General features: G+C 37.9%; 1 long non-coding RNA gene across 2 annotated transcripts in view; it reads left to right on the top strand.

Moving 5' to 3' along the window:
* Window positions 1-2,795: 2,795 nt before the first annotated feature.
* LOC147581012 (uncharacterized) overlaps window positions 2,796-17,096 on the top strand; it is a 121,170-nt gene continuing 106,869 nt past the window's right edge. Inside the window, exon 1 of one of the 2 annotated variants that reach the window (XR_015250824.1) lies at window positions 2,796-2,862. This is a non-coding gene — a long non-coding RNA (uncharacterized LOC147581012). The remainder of the gene's footprint in view (window positions 2,863-17,096) is intronic. The other variant, XR_015250823.1, reaches the window with a different exon arrangement.

Here is a 17,096-nt window from a genome sequence, read left to right as displayed (position 1 = left end):
GAACTGCTTTCTCTGCATCCCAAAGGTTTTGGACCATTGCGTTTTCATTTTCACTATATTCCATGAACTTTTTTATTTCTTATTTTATTTCCTAAATGACCCATTCATTGTTTAGTAGCATGCTATTTAACCTCTATGCATTTATGATGTTTCCAGACTTTTTCTGGTGGTTGACTTCTACTTTCATAGTGTTGTGGTCAGAAAAGATGCATGGTATATGGTCCCAATATTTTTGAAATTGTTGAGGCTCGTTTTAAGGTCTAATATGTCATCTATTCGGCAGAATGTCCCATGTGCACTTGAAAAGAATGTATATTCTGCTGTTTTAGGATAGAATGTTCTGAATATAACTGTTAACTCCATCTGGTCCAGTGTGTCATTCAAAGCCGTTGTGTCCTTATTGTTTTTCTGTTTGGATGATCTGTCTCTTGATGTAAGTAAGGTGTTGAAGTCCCCTACTATTATTGTATTATTATTGATCAGTTCCTTTATGTTTGTTATTAACTCTTTTATGTATTTGGGTACTACCATGTTGGGTGCATAAATATTTGCTATGGTTATATCTTCTTGTTGGATTGTCCTTTATTATATACTATCCCTCTTTGTCTCTTGTTACAGTCTTTGTTTTAAGGTCTATTTTGTCCAATATAAGTATTGCTACTCTGGCTTTCTTTTGACATCCATTTACATGATAAATGCTTAACCATTCCCTCACTTTCAATCTGCAGGTGTCTTTAGATGTAAAATGAGTCTCTTGTAGGCAGCATATAGATGGGTCTTGTTTTTTATTCATTCTTTCACTATATGTCTTTTGATTATAATGTTTAGTGCATTTACATTCAAAGTAATTATAGATAGATATTGCCATTTTATTACCTGTTTTATAGTTGTTTCTCAAGATTTTTGCTGCTCCTTTCTTGTCTTTCACTTTTTCATGTTTTTCTGGGTTTTTTTATTGATATATTTGGATTTCTTTCTCTTTATTGTTTGCATATTTATTAGTGTTTTTTGATTTGTGGCTACCATTAAGTTTGTATATACCATCTTCTGTATATGGCAGTCTATGTTAAGTTGTTGTTCATCAGTTTGAATCCATTATTTACTCCTCTCCTCCCCACATATTACATATATGTTGTCATATTTTATGTCCTTCTATTTTGTGAGTTACTTGATTTACACTTTCCCAAAATTACTCATTGTTACTGTTTTTGCATTTTCTGCCTTCATACTGTCACTTTTGGTCTCTCCTTAGCACACAGATTGCCCTTTAGTATTTCTTGCAGAGCTAGTTTATTGGTCATGAACTCCTTTAGTTTTTCTTTGTCTGGGACACTCTTTATTTCTCCTTCTATTCTGAATGATAGTCTTGCTGGATAGATTATTCTTGGCTGCAGATTTTTTTCCCATTTAGCACTTTGAATATGTTATGCCCATCTTTTCTGGCTTGGAAAGTTTCTGCTAAAAAGTACCCTGATAACCTTAAGGGGTTTCCCTTTTATGTATCTGTCTTCTTTTGTGGTTTTGCTTTAAAAATTTTTCCTTTATTGTTATATATTTTTTTTATTTTTTAAATTTTTTTTTTTTCCAAACGTTTATTTATTTTTGGGACAGAGAGAGACAGAGCATGAACGGGGGAGGGGCAGAGAGAGAGGGAGACACAGAATCGGAAACAGGCTCCAGGCTCTGAGCCATCAGCCCAGAGCCTGACGCGGGGCTCGAACTCACGGACCGCGAGATCGTGACCTGGCTGAAGTCGGACGCTTAACCGACTGCGCCACCCAGGCGCCCCCCTTTATTGTTATATTTTGCCATTTTAATTACTGTATGTCTAGGTGTGGCTCTGCTTTTGTTGATTTTGTTTGCAGTTGTCTGGATATTTGTTTCCTTCTCTAGATTTGGGAAGTGCTGCAATTTTTTTCTTCAAGTAAATTTTCTTTCCTTTTTCTCTTTTTTTTTTCTTTTGGAACTCTTGTATTATATATGTTATCATGTTTGATGAAGTTACTGAGTTCTCTAAGTCTAATCCTTTTTTATAGTTCTTTTTTCTTTCTTTTGTTTAGCTTTATTTCTTTCCATCACTGTGTCTTTTAAATTTTTTTAAATGTTTGTTTATTTTTGAGAGAGAGAGCATGAGCAGGGAAGGGGCAGAGAGAGAGAGACTCACACACACACACACACACACACACACACACACACACACAGAATTCAAGCAGGCTCCAGGCTCTGAGCTGTCAGCACAGAGTCTGATTAGGTCTCAAACTCAAGAACTGTGAGATCATGACCTGAGCCAAAGTCGGACACTTAACCAACTGAGCTATCCAGGTGCCCCATCTTTTCATTACTCTGTCGTCCAGGTCATTAATTCATTCTGCTTCTTCCAGCCTACTGATCATTTCACTTAGTGTATTTCTTAGTTTGTTTATTGAGCCCTTTTCTATGCTATTTTATACCTCATCTTTGTGTTATTTGTCCCACTCATGTCTTTCACTCTTTTTTCAAGTCCAGCAAGTATCTTTATGATCATTACTTTAAATTCTCTGTTAGGAATTTTACTTATATTTGTTTCCTTTAGATATCTGGCATTGTCCTTGTCCTATTCTTTTATCTGGGAAAAATTCCTTTGTCTTTAATTTTTTCCAAGTCTCTATGCCTGCTTCTGTGTGTTAGGAAAGTCAGCTATTTCTCCTGCTCATGAGGGTAATGGCCTTATGAAACAGAAGTCCTACAGTGTAGTGTCCCTCTTCCCTAGGGCCTGCTGCTGTTCTGCTATTGAGGTCCTGGCCATTTTTTCTTTCAGGTTACTTGTATGCTGAGATTCTCTTTGCCAGTTGTGGGCAGTGTTTGGTCCCTGGCCTGCATGTGGTGAGTTTTTAAAATTTTTAAAAAAATGTTTACTTATTGGGGCGCCTGGGTGGCGCAGTCGGTTAAGCGTCCGACTTCAGCCAGGTCAAGATCTCGCGGTCCGTGAGTTCGAGCCCCACGTCAGGCTCTGGGCTGATGGCTCAGAGCCTGGAGCCTGTTTCCGATTCTGTGTCTCCCTCTCTCTCTGCCCCTCCCCCGTTCATGCTCTGTCTCTCTCTGTCCCAAAAATAAATAAACGTTGAAAAAAAATTAAAAAAAAATGTTTACTTATTTTTGAGAGAGAGAGAGAGAGAGAGAGAGAGAGCACAAGCAGGAGAGGGGCAGAGAAAGCTGGAGATACAGAATTCAAAGCAGGTTCCAGGCTCTGTACTGTCAGCACAGAGCCCAACATGGGGCTCAAACTCACGAACCATGAGATTATGACCTGAGCCAAAGCTGGACACTTAACCAACTGAGCCACCAGGTGCCCCATGAATGTGGTGAGTTTTAACTAGGTGTGCACTGGTCTGCTTGTGAAATGAGGCTTCTTGCCATTGGCGCTGCAACTTACTACTAAACTCTTGGATTGGAGATGTGGTGTGAGCAGGGATTTGGGCCAGTCTTCTGTGGGAGGGTGCGCACTGCACTGGGACTGAGGCAAGTGTGACTGGGAAGAGGGGACAGGGCTTGCTGTAAGCAAATTAGGTAATGAGTGTCAGTGCTGCACTGTTTCCCACAGATGGCCCTGTGTTTACACTGAGGGGCAGGGGAGGGGAAATGGCACCTGCCAGTTTCTATGTTCCTAGAGGTGTCTCTCCATGAATGCTTCCTCTCCAGGACATGCTCCAAGATGAGAAAATAACCTCCCACTTTTTACCTCAGATGCTTTTCATATTGTTGTTTCCACACTATATGTCTGTGGCATGTTTGCACTACCTTCTCTCTTAGAGTAGTCACAATGCCTTTGGACTCTTCCTGAGCCACACTCAGCAACCTTTAGAATTCCAGCCTTTAAGCCCCACTGGTTGCAAGAACTCATGAAATTCAGCCACTCTTGCTTTACAACCCAATTTCTACGGGGAATGTCTTCCCTGTGTGATCCCCTGTGTGCTAGTATGTTTCCTGCACGTCTCTGTGACCATGAGTCCTTTCCCACCACGGTGGCCATGATCGATTTCTCTCTCAAACCACATCTCTGAACTTCCTATCTTCTTCTATGTGGCCTCTTCTCTACCTTTAGTTGTGGAGTTTGTTCTGAAAGTCTTCACATAGACTTTGGGGGTATTTAGGATAATTTTGGTAGTTATCTAGTTGTATTCATAGGACAAGGGGAGGCTAGAGACCTTCTACTGCACCACCATCTTTTCTTTCTTCTGATATATACTTATTACACCATATATATTTATATACTACATATATACTTATTTAATTATGACACTCTTAAATTGTTACCAATTTATCAACATTTGCAAAATGAGTATACATATATGTTTATATATATATTTCTTTTATCATATCTGATTATATATTTATGAGAGAATCCTATAACTTATATAAAATTTACTTAGTAGAGTATAATATAAATTTCATGATTTCTACATTGGTTAAGAACATATTTCTGATTCTTATTGATAATTTCTTTTTTGAAAAATTGTACCAGTTTGTATCCCCACCTACAATGTATAGGTATCTTCTGTACTCTTGATTTTTCTCTCCTATATTTTAAACCTTGCCCATTATATTTTGATTTTGTTTAGTCTTATTTTTTCATTATTTTTCTAAATAAGCCTTTAGTTTTTAAGACCAATTGTAGACTTACAACAAAATTCAGAGGGACGTATAGTGATGTCCCATATACTTCCTGTCTCCATAGCTGCATAGACATTATTAACATCATTCACCATAATGGTACATTTTTTTTTCTTTTTTTTTTTTTTTTGCTTTATTTATTTATTTATTTATTTATTTTATTTATATATGAAATTTATTGTCAAATTGGTTTCCATACAACACCCAGTGCTCATCCCAAAAGGTGCCCTCCTCAGTACCCATCACCCACCCTCTCCTCCCTCCCACCCCCCATCAACCCTTAGTTTGTTCTCAGTTCTCAACAGTCTCTTATGCTTTGGCTCTCTCCCCCTCTAACCTCTTTTTTTTTTTTTTCCTTCCCCTCCCCCATGGGTTCCTGTTAAGTTTCTCAGGATCCACATAAGAGTGAAACCATATGGTATCTGTCTTTCTCTGTATGGCTTATTTCACTTAGCATCACACTCTCCAGTTCCATCCACGTTGCTACAAAAGGCCATATTTCATTTTTTCTCATTGCCACGTAGTATTCCATTGTGTATATAAACCACAATTTCTTTATCCATTCATCAGTTGATGGACATTTAGGCTCTTTCCATAATTTGGCTATTGTTGAGAGTGCTGCTATGAACATTGGGTTACAAGTGCCCCTATGCATCAGTACTCCTGTGTCCCTTGGATAAATTCCTAGCAGTGCTATTGCTGGGTCATAGGGTAGGTCTATTTTTAATTTTCTGAGGAACCTCCACACTGCTTTCCAGAGCGGCTGCACCAATTTGCATTCCCACCAACAGTGCAAGAGGGTTCCCGTTTCTCCACATCCTCTCCAGCATCTATAGTCTCCTGATTTGTTCATTTTGGCCACTCTGACTGGCGTGAGGTGATACCTGAGTGTGGTTTTGATTTGTATTTCCCTGATAAGGAGCGACGCTGAACATCTTTTCATGTGCCTGTTGGCCATCCGGATGTCTTCTTTAGAGAAGTGTCTATTCATGTTTTCTGCCCATTTCTTCACTGGGTTATTTGCTTTTCGGGTGTGGAGTTTGGTGAGCTCTTTATAGATTTTGGATACTAGCCCTTTGTCCGATATGTCATTTGCAAATATCTTTTCCCATTCCGTTGGTTGCCTTTTAGTTTTGTTGGTTGTTTCCTTTGCTGTGCAGAAGCTTTTTATCTTCATAAGGTCCCAGTAATTCACTTTTGCTTGTAATTCCCTTGCCTTTGGGGATGTGTCGAGTAAGAGATTGCTACGGCTGAGGTCAGAGAGGTCTTTTCCTGCTTTCTCCTCTAAGGTTTTGATGGTTTCCTGTCTCACATTCAGGTCCTTTATCCATTTTGAGTTTATTTTTGTGCATGGTGTGAGAAAGTGGTCTAGTTTCAACCTTCTGCATGTTGCTGTCCAGTTCTCCCAGCACCATTTGTTAAAGAGACTGTCTTTTTTCCATTGGATGTTCTTTCCTGCTTTGTCAAAGATGAGTTGGCCGTACGTTTGTGGGTCTAGTTCTGGGGTTTCTATTCTATTCCATTGGTCTATGTGTCTGTTTTTGTGCCAATACCATGCTGTCTTGATGATGACAGCTTTGGAGTAGAGGCTAAAGTCTGGGATTGTGATGCCTCCTGCTTTGGTCTTCTTCTTCAAAATTACTTTGGCTATTCGGGGCCTTTTGTGGTTCCATAGGAATTTTAGGATTGCTTGTCCTAGTTTCGAGAAGAATGCTGGTGCAATTTTGATTGGGATTGCATTGAATGTGTAGATAGCTTTGGGTAGTATTGACATTTTGACAATATTTGTTCTTCCAATCCATGAGCAGGGAATGTCTTTCCATTTCTTTAAATCTTCTTCAATTACCTTCATAAGCTTTCTATAGTTTTCAGCATACAGATCCTTTACCTCTTTGGTTAGATTTATTCCTCGGTATTTTATGCTTCTTGGTGCAATTGTGAATGGGATCAGTTTCTTTATTTGTCTTTCTGTTGCTTCATTGTTAGTGTATAAGAATGCAACTGATTTCTGTACATTGATTTTGTATCCTGCAACTTTGCTGAATTCATGTATCAGTTCTAGCAGACTTTTGGTGGAGTCTATCGGATTTTCCATGTATAATATCATGTCATCTGCAAAAAGCGAAAGCTTGACTTCATCTTTGCCAATTTTGATGCCTTTGATTTCCTTTTGTTGTCTGATTGCTGATGCTAGAACTTCCAGCACTATGTTAAACAACAGCGGTGAGAGTGGGCATCCCTGTCGTGTTCCGGATCTCAGGGAAAAAGCTCTCAGTTTTTCCCCATTGCGGATGATGTTAGCTGTGGGCTTTTCATAAATGGCTTTTATGATCTTTAAGTATGTTCCTTCTATCCCGACTTTCTCAAGGGTTTTTATTAAGAAAGGGTGCTGGATTTTGTCAAAGGCCTTTTCTGCATCGATTGACAGGATCATATGGTTCTTCTCTTTTTTTTTGTTAATGTGATGTATCACGTTGATTGATTTGCGAATGTTGAACCAGCCCTGCATCCCAGGAATGAATCCCACTTGATCATGGTGAATAATTCTTTTTATATGCCATTGAATTCGATTTGCTAGTATCTTCTTGAGAATTTTGGCATCCATATTCATCAGGGATATTGGCCTGTAGTTCTCTTTTTTTACTGGGTCTCTGTCTGGTTTAGGAATCAAAGTAATACTGGCTTCATAGAATGAGTCTGGAAGTTTTCCTTCCCTTTCTATTTCTTGGAATAGCTTGAGAAGGATAGGTATTATCTCGCTTTAAACGTCTGGTAGAACTCCCCAGGGAAGCTATCTGGTCCTGGACTCTTATTTGTTGGGAGATTTTTGATAACCGATTCAATTTCTTCGCTGGTTATGGGTCTGTTCAAGCTTTCTATTTCCTCCTGATTGAGTTTTGGAAGAGTGTGGGTGTTCAGGAATTTGTCCATTTCTTCCAGGTTGTCCAATTTGTTGGCATATAATTTTTCATAGTATTCCCTGATAATTGTTTGTATCTCTGAGGGATTGGTTGTAATAATTCCATTTTCATTCATGATTTTATCTATTTGGGTCATCTCCCTTTTCTTTTTGAGAAGCCTGGCTAGAGGTTTGTCAATTTTGTTTATTTTTTCAAAAAACCCAACTCTTGGTTTCGTTTATCTGCTCTACAGTTTTTTTAGATTCTATATTGTTTATTTCTGCTCTGATCTTTATGATTTCTCTTCTTCTGCTGGGTTTAGGCTGCCTTTGCTGTTCTGCTTCTATTTCCTTTAGGTGTGCTGTTAGATTTTGTATTTGGGATTTTTCTTGTTTCTTGAGATAGGCCTGGATTGCAATGTATTTTCCTCTCAGGACTGCCTTCGCTGCGTCCCAAAGCGTTTGGATTGTTGTATTTTCATTTTCGTTTGTTTCCATATATTTTTTAATTTCTTCTCTAATTGCCTGGTTGACCCACTCATTCGTTAGTAGGGTGTTCTTTAACCTCTATGCTTTGGGAGGTTTTCCAAACTTTTTTCTGTGGTTGATTTCAAGCTTCATAGCATTGTGGTCTGAAAGTATGCATGGTATGATTTCAATTCTTGTAAACTTATGAAGGGCTGTTTTGTGACACAGTATATGATCTATCTTGGAGAATGTTCCATGTGCACTCGAGTAGAAAGTATATTCTGTTGCTTTGGGATGCAGAGTTCTAAATATATCTGTCAAGTCCATCTGATCCTATGTCTCATTCAGGGTCCTTGTTTCTTTATTGACCGTGTGTCTAGATGATCTATCCATTTCTGTAAGTGGGGTGTTAAAGTCCCCTGCAATGACCACATTCTTATCAATAAGGTTGCTTATGTTTATGAGTAATTGTTTTATATATTTGGGCGCTCCGGTATTCGGCGCATAGACATTTATAATTGTTAGCTCTTCCTGATGGATAGACCCTGTCACTATTATATAATGCCCTTCTTCATCTCTTGTTACAGCCTTTAATTTAAAGTCTAGTTTGTCTGATATAAGTATGGCTACTCCAGCTTTCTTTTGGCTTCCAGTAGCATGATAAATAGTTCTCCATCCCCTCACTCTCAATCTAAAGGTGTCCTCAGGTTTAAAATGAGTCTCTTGTACACAGCAAATAGATGGGTCTTGTTTTTTTATCCATTCTGATACCCTATGTCTTTTGGTTGGCGCATTTAATCCATTTACATTCAGTGTTATTATAGAAAGATATGGGTTTAGAGTCATTGTGATGTCTGTATGTTTTATGCTTGTAGTGATGTCTCTGGTACTTTGTCTCACAGGGTCCCCCCTAGGATCTCTTGTAGGGCTGTTTTAGTGGTGACAAATTCCTTCAGTTTTTGTTTGTTTGGGAAGACCTTTATCTCTCCTTCTATTCTAAATGACAGACTTGCTGGATAAAGGATTCTCGGCTACATATTTTTTCTGTCTAGCACACTGAAAATCTCGTGCCAATTCTTTCTGGCCTGCCAAGTTTCAAAAGAGAGATCAGTCACGAGTCTTATAGGTCTCCCTTTATATGTGAGGGCACGTTTACCCCTTGCTGCTTTCAGAATTTTCTCTTTATCCTTGTATTTTGCCAGTTTCACTATGATATGTCGTGCAGAAGATCGATTCAAGTTACGTCTGAAGGGAGTTCTCTGTGCCTCTTCGATTTCAATGCCTTTTTCCTTCCCCACTTCAGGGAAGTTCTCAGCTATTATTATTTCTTCAAGTACCCCTTCAGCACCTTTCCCTCTCTCTTCTTCCTCTGGGATACCAATTAATGTATATTATTTCTTTTTAGTGTATCACTTAGTTCTCTAATTTTCCCCTCATACTCCTGGATTTTTTTATCTCTCTTTCTCTCAGCTTCCTCTTTTTCCATAACTTTATCTTCTAGTTCACCTATTCTCTCCTCTGCCTCTTCAATCCGAGCCGTGGTGGTTTCCATTTTGTTATGCATTTTGTTTAAAGTGTTTTTCAGCTCCTCGTGACTGTTCCTTAGTCCCTTGATCTCTGTAGCAAGAGATTCTCTGGTGTCCTCTATACTGTTTTCAAGCCCAGCGATTAATTTTATGACTATTATTCTAAATTCACTCTCTGTTATATTATTTAAATCCTTTTTGATCAGCTCATTAGCTGTTGTTATTTCCTGGAGATTCTTCTGAGGGGAATTCTTCCGCTTGGTCATTTTGGATAGTCCCTGGCGTGGTGAGGACCTGCAGGGCACTTCCCCTGTGCTGTGGTGTATAACTGGAGTTGGTGGGCGGAGCCGCAGTCAGACCTGATGTCTGCCCCCAGCCCACCGCTGTGTCCACAGTCAGACTGGTGTGTGCCTTCTCTTCCCCTCTCCTAGGGGTGGGATTCACTGTGGGGTGGGGTGGCCTGTCTGGGCTACTTGCACACTGCCAGGCTTGTGATGCTGGTGATCTGGCGTCTTAGCTGGGGTGAGTAGGCAAGGTGCACAGGGGCAGGAGGGGCAGGCTTAGCTTGCTTCTCCTTAGGTGATCCACTTCAGGAGGGGCCCTGTGGCAGCAGGAGGGAGTCAGATCCGCTGCCGTAGGTTTGGCTCCGCAGAAGCGCAGAGTTGGGTGTTTGCGTGGAGGGAGCAAGTTCCCTGGCAGGAACTGGTTCTCTTTGGGATTTTGGCTGGGGGATGGGCGGGGGAGATGGCGCTGGCGAGCGCCTTTGTTCCCCACCAAACTGAGCTCTGTCGTCAGGGGGCTCAGCAGCTCTCCTTCCCTTTGTCCTCCAGCCTTCCCGCTTTCTGAGCAGAGCTGTTAACTTATGACCTCCCAGACGCTAAGTCGCGCTTGCTGTGGGAACACAGTCCGTCAGGCCCCTGCGCTTTTTGCAAGCCAGACTCGGGGGCTCTGCTTGGCCGGGGAGCCGCCCCTCCGCCCGGCTCCCTCCCGCCAGTCCGTGGAGCGCGCACCGCCTCGCCGCCCTTCCTACCCTCTTCCGTGGGCCTCTCGTCTGCGCTTGGCTCCTGCGACTCCGTTCTGCTAATCCTCTGGCGGTTTTCTGGGTTATTTAGGCAGGTGTAGGTGGAATCTAAGTGATCAGCAGGACGCGCGGTGAGCCCAGCGTCCTCCTAGGCTGCCATCTTCTTTTCTTTTGGTCTTTGTATTTTTGGATAACAGTTTTCATCAAATGTGTCTCTGGAAATATTTTCTTCCACTATGTGGTTTGTCTGTTAATTATCTTGGTGTCATTATTCACAGAGCAGAAGTTTTTAATTAATCAAGTCCATATTATTAATTGTTTCTTCATGGGTTGTGTCTTAGTATTATATCTAAAAAGGCATCACCATACCCAATATTATCTACACTTTCTCCTGTTATTTTCTAGGATTTTTATAGTTTGCCTTTTACATCTATATCTCGGATCTACTTACAGATAATTTTTATGAAGGGTCAAAGATCTATGTCTAGACTTATTTTGTTGCATGTGGATGTCCAGTTGTTCTAGCACCATTTGTAGAAGAGACTATTTTTATTGTTTCGTTTCTGCTTCTTGTCAAAGATCAGTTGACTATGCTTATCGAGGTCCATTTCTGGATTCCACTGATATGGTATTTCACCAATACCATAATAACTCTATTGCTGTAGTTTATACTAAACCTTGAAGTCAGGTGGTGTCAGTCTTCCAATTCCATGCTTCCTCAATATTGTGTTGGCTATTCTGGGTCTTTTGCCTCTCATCATAAACTTCTAGATCAGTTTGCTTATAACCACAAACTGCTTGCTGTGATTTAATTGGGATTACATTAAATCTATAGATTAAGTTGGGAGGGACCGATATCTTGACAATATATGGTCTTCCAATCCATAAACATGGATTTTTCTCTCCATTTATTCAGTCCTTTGATTTCATTCACCAGAGTTTCGTAATTTTCTTTGCGTAGCTCTCTACATATGTTGGTAGATTTATGCCTAGGTACTTCAGGTTTTTCGATGCAATTGTAAATTGTATTTTGCTTTTATTTTCATATTTCACTTATTAATTGCTGGTAAATAGGAAAGCAGTTAACTCCTGTATATTAACCTTGTTTCCTGAAACCTTGCTATAATGTCTCCTCAGTTTTCGCTGTTTTTTTCTTTTAGATTTTTCTGTAGATGTTCATGTCTTCTGTGAACAAAAACAGCTTTATGTCTTTTTTCCCACTTTGTATTCCTTTTAATTCCTTTTCTATTCCTTTTAATGTCTTATTGCATTAACAAGGACTTACAGTATGATGTTGAAAAGGAGTGGTGAGAGCGGATGTTCTTGTTTTGTTCCTGATCTTACTGGGAAATCTTCAAGTTTCTCACCATTAAATATAATGTTAGCTGTAGGGTTTTGTAGATATGCTTTATCAATTCAAGGAGGTTCCCCTCTATTTTGAGTATCCTGAGAGCTTTTGTCATGAAAGCTCTGTGATGGATATTGTCAAATGACTTTCTTGCATCCAATGATAGAGTCATGTAAGTTTTCTTTTTTAGTCTGTTAATATTATGAGTTACATTAATTGCTTTCTCATGTGAAACCAGTCTTGCATATCTGAGATAAGTCCCACTTGGCCATGGTGCATAATTGTTTTTATACTTGCTGAGATTTGATTTGCTAATATTTTATTGAGATTTTTTTCTATAATCGTGAGATATTGGTATATAGTTTTCTTATCTTTATCTAGTTTTCATAGAAGGTAATGCTGGCCTCAAAAATTGGGTTAGGAAGCATTCCCTCAGTTTCTATCTTCAAAAAAAGATTATGTAGAGAATTGGTACAATTCTTCCTTAAATATTTGGTAGAATTAGTGAACCCATCAGTGGATGGTACTTTCTCTTTTAAAAGGGTTTTAATTATTGATTAAATTCTTTAACATATATAGGACTATTAAGATCATCTATTCTTTTCTGAGTTTTGGCAGCTTTGGTTTTTTTAAGAAATTGGTCTGTTTTACTTAGGGTATCAAATCTGTGGGCATAGAGTTGTTCATAGTATTCCTTTTCTGTTCTTTTAATTTCCATGGAGTTTTCAGTTGTTTTCTCTTTCATTTTGGATATTGCTAATTTGTGTTTTCTCTTTTTTCTTTCTTATTTAACCTGGATAGAGGCTTACTGATTTTATTGATCTTTTCAAAGAACTAGCTCTTGGTTTTGTTGATTTCTCTCTATTGATTTCCTGTTTTCAATTTCATTGATTTCTATTTTAATTCTTATTGTTTCTTTGCCTTTCATTTTCTAGTTTCCTAAGGTGTAAAAGTAAAATATTGATTTTAGAAGTTCACTTCTAATATTTGCATTCAATCCTATACATTTTCCTCTAAGTCCTGTATTCACTACATTCCACACATTTTGATAAGTTGTTTTCATTTTCATTTAGTTAAAAACATTTTAACATTTAACTTGGGATTTCTTCTTCAATTCATTTGTTTTTAGAATTATACCGTTTAATCCTTATGTGTTTGGAGATTTTCCATTTAACATTCTGCTATTGATTTCTAGTAATTCCATTGTGGTCTGAGAACAGACATTATAGGACTTATATTATTTTAAATCTGTTAAGGAATATTTCAGTCTGTGGTCTATTTTGAATATTTCATGAGAGCTTCAAAAGAATGTGTATTCTGCTTTTCTGGGATACAATAGTCTATAGATGTCAATTCAATCCAGTTAATTGATGGTGATGTTGAGTCCAATTATGTGCTTACTGGTTTTCTGCCTGCTGGATCTATCCATTTCTGATAGAGAGGTGTTGAAGTCTCCATCTATGATTATTCATTCATCTATTTATCTTTGTGGTTCTATCAGTATTTTTGTCACATTATTTGATGCTCTGCTGTTAGGTGTTTACATGTTAAAAATTATTATATCTTCTTGGAGAATTAACGTCTTTATCATTTTGTAATGCCCTACATTATCCCTGATAACTTTCTTTACTTTGAGGTCTGCTCTGTCTGAAATCAATAAAGCTACTCCTGTTTTCTTTTGAATAATGTTAGCATGATATGTTTTTCTCAATTTATTTACTTTACTCTATATGGGTTTTTATATTTAAATTATTTTTTTTTTGTAAATAACATATAGTTGGGGTATTTCTGATCCACTCTATCCCTGTCTTTTAATTGGTGCATTTAAACCACTGACATTCAACGTGATTACTGATATAGCTGGGTTAATATGTACCATATTTATTAGTGCTTTCTTTTTGTTGCTTTTGTTCTTTGTTACTATTTTTGTCTTCTGCTATTTTTTCTACCTTTTCTGGTTTTAATTGAATGTTTTAAATGATTCAATTTTTTCTTCTTTCTTAGCATATCGGTTTTGCCTCTTGTATTTCTTAAATGTTTTTTTAGTGGTTGCCTTAGAATTTGCAGTATAGATTTACAACTAATCCAAGTTGCCTTTTAAATAACATTGTACCACTTCATGTGTAGTTTGAGTCTCTTATAATAACAAAATGATCCTAATTCCTGTCTCCTATCTCTTGTGTAATTGCTATCATTCATTTCACTTATGTGTAAACATGCATAAGCCTGTTAGTAAACACAAATATACAAGATACATACATAAGCATACCTGATAAAAATGTTGCTATTATTGTTTTGAATACTTTCTTGTTCAATTATGAATAAGAAAAATACAAGTTTTTAATTTACCTTTACTCATTCCTTCTTGAATGGTCTTTATTAAAATGTAAGTTTCTGATCTGTATCATTATTATATATTATTTCTCTGAAGAACTTCTGTTTCTTGCAAGGCAGTTCTACTGGGAATAAAGTCCCTCAATTTTTGTTTGAGAAAGTTTTTGTTTCTCCTTCATTTTGAAGTATAATTTTACAGGGGACATAATACTAGGTTGGTGTTCTTATTTTTTTCTTTCAAGACTTTAAATATTTCACTTTACTCTTTTCTTGCTTGTTTGGTTTCTGAGGAAAAGTCAGGTGTAATTCTTATCTTTGTTCCTACACAAGTAAGGTATTTTTTTCCCTCTGGCCTCTTTCAAGAATTTTCTTTATTTTTGATTTTATATAGTTTAAAGATGAGATGTCTCAGTACAGTGTTTTTGTATTTATCCTGCTTGGTGTTCTTTGAGATTCCTGAGTCTGAGATTTGGTGTTGGATGTTCGTTTGGGAAAATTCTCAGTCATAATTGCTTCATTATCTCTTCTCCTTTGGCATTCACATCCATGTATATTATATCTTTATTAGTTGTCCCATAGTCCCTGGATATTCTTTTCTTCTTTTTTTTTTCTATTTTTTGTTCTCTTTGATTTTTAATTTTCAAGGATTCTAATGATCTGTTCTGTACTTTAGAGATTCTTTCTTCAGGTGTGTCCAGTCTACTAATAGATCTATCAAAGGCATTTTTTTTTTGTTAGGTTATAGTGTTTTCTTTCTCTCCAACAGTCCCCCCTCCACCTTTGTGATTTTCATCTCTCTGCTTACATTGTAAATCTTTTTTTACATGCTGACTACTTTCTCCTTTAGAGCCTTAGCGTATTAATCATAGTGGTTTTAAATTCCAACATTGTGGGAGCTCATAGAGCTTGGGTGGCTGAGATTTAAGAAAGAAATGTTTTGGTTGAGAAGCAGCAAAACAGATCAGGAAAACCAGGTCTCCTTTGAAATGTCAAGGCTGAAGACAGCCTGAACTTGCCTGTGGATCAGCATGTTTTCCCCCTATGTAAATGCTTAATTTAAAGTAGTAAAACAATCCCCTTTCTATGACATATACACTGCCCCTGTCATGTATGCCTGTGCATCACTACCCTGATTGTATTGTTCCCCTGATAATCTATGAGGGTGCTTCGTTCCTGTATTTGAAACCACACATTCCTTTCCTCTGTACCCCTTGAAATGTACTGATAAGATCCTCAATAAAAACTGGAGATGAGTTTTGCTCAGGGACATCACCACTTGGCCCCCTCACCCTCTCCTTTCTGTGAGTAATCGGTCATCCTCCACCTGAGTGTTTGTGGATCAAACCCAGCACAGCATCCCTGCCATGTCTCATTCTGATAATTATTCTGTCTTTTAATTTTTTTTTCATTTTGCCTTTTGGTATGCCTTGTCATTTTTTCTTGGTAGCCAGACATGATCTAGTGGGTGAAAGGAATTGTTATAAGTGGGTCTCTAGTAATGTAGATGTGAGATGTGAAGAGAGGTGAAGCATTCCTTAGTTCTCTATTATGGTTTCAGTCTTTTAGTGTCCTATGCTTCTGGTTTGTAAACTTCACAAGTGTTTCTCAGTTTTTCCCTTCCCACTTAGGTGAGTGAGATGACTAGAACTGGCTGAAGTTGGGTATTTCCTTTCCACAGGTCAGTTAGATTCTGATAATACCCCAACAGGTTAGGCTCTGGTTAACTAGTTTCCATTGAGAATAGGTTTGTCAAGAACAGAATGCTCTGGCATATTTCAAAATGATTCCTTTCCCCCTCCTCCTGCTAGAAGAATGAGGGAATTTTTTAAATCTAACATATGCTGCAGGAATCTGGTTGACCTCCTGAAAGTATATCTCGGTATTATAGAGCAACCATATGACTGGATTCTCTAATTTTGTTGTTGTTGTTGTTGATGTTGTTGCTTGTTTGCTTTTTTTTTTTTTTTTTAACTCTTAAGTATTGTCCATACTGAATCTCCAGCACTTTGTCAATTACAGTTCAGGTTTTCCTACAATACCACTGAATTCCACAGTAGTCTCATGAGTCTCTGCTCTGGCAAGCCACAACTCCTTGTATTTGCTTGTCTCTCCAGTTTTGTGGGGTTCAGTGGTTTGCCCTGTGTCCTTCCCTGTCTTATTGTTGCAAGAAGAGTTGCTGATTTTTGTCTGTTCAGCTTTTTACTTTTTCTTATGATAGAGGGGCAACTTCCAAGCTCATTAAATGTGAAAATAAACTGCTTTTCACTTACTTTTTATATTAGCACATTAACTTTCTTGAGTTTCCTAAGTTTAAAAGACAGTTTAAAAAATCTGCAAACTTTATTTCTTTGGGGAAGCAGGTATAAAACTATTTTCTATGTATTCATTGCCAAACTACTTGCATGAGTCAACTATATCCACTTCATCACTTACCATTATTCAATGCAGTCTACTATCTACCCTAGCACATCATTGAAATAGCATTTAAGATCACTAATGACCTCCTAATTGCCAAATCAGTGGCATATTTTCAGTATTCATCTTATTTATTCTTTCCAGCTCAAGAGATAATGGTGCCTCTCTCTTCTTGAAATTCTCTGTTGTATTAGTGACACATTGTCTCTAATCCACACTTTTATTCAAGGTTCCATATTCAAGATGTCAATTTTCCACTAGCCCTTTAATTGAAAGTCTTAGAATATTTTAAACTCAACAGAATATCAAAACAACTATATGATAGCCTGTTTCCATCATAATTTCTCACCCTTACATCTTTTCCACCTTTTATATTCTTCTGCATTTAAAGATAAAATTTGTTAGCCTCTGCCTGGTTCATTGCCCTTCCCAGTC

Source organism: Puma concolor, chromosome B2 (assembly GCF_028749965.1).
Source record: "Puma concolor isolate L17-30 chromosome B2, mPumCon1.1.hap2, whole genome shotgun sequence".
NCBI lineage: Eukaryota > Metazoa > Chordata > Mammalia > Carnivora > Felidae > Puma > Puma concolor.
This window is presented reverse-complemented; position numbering and strand designations above follow the sequence as displayed.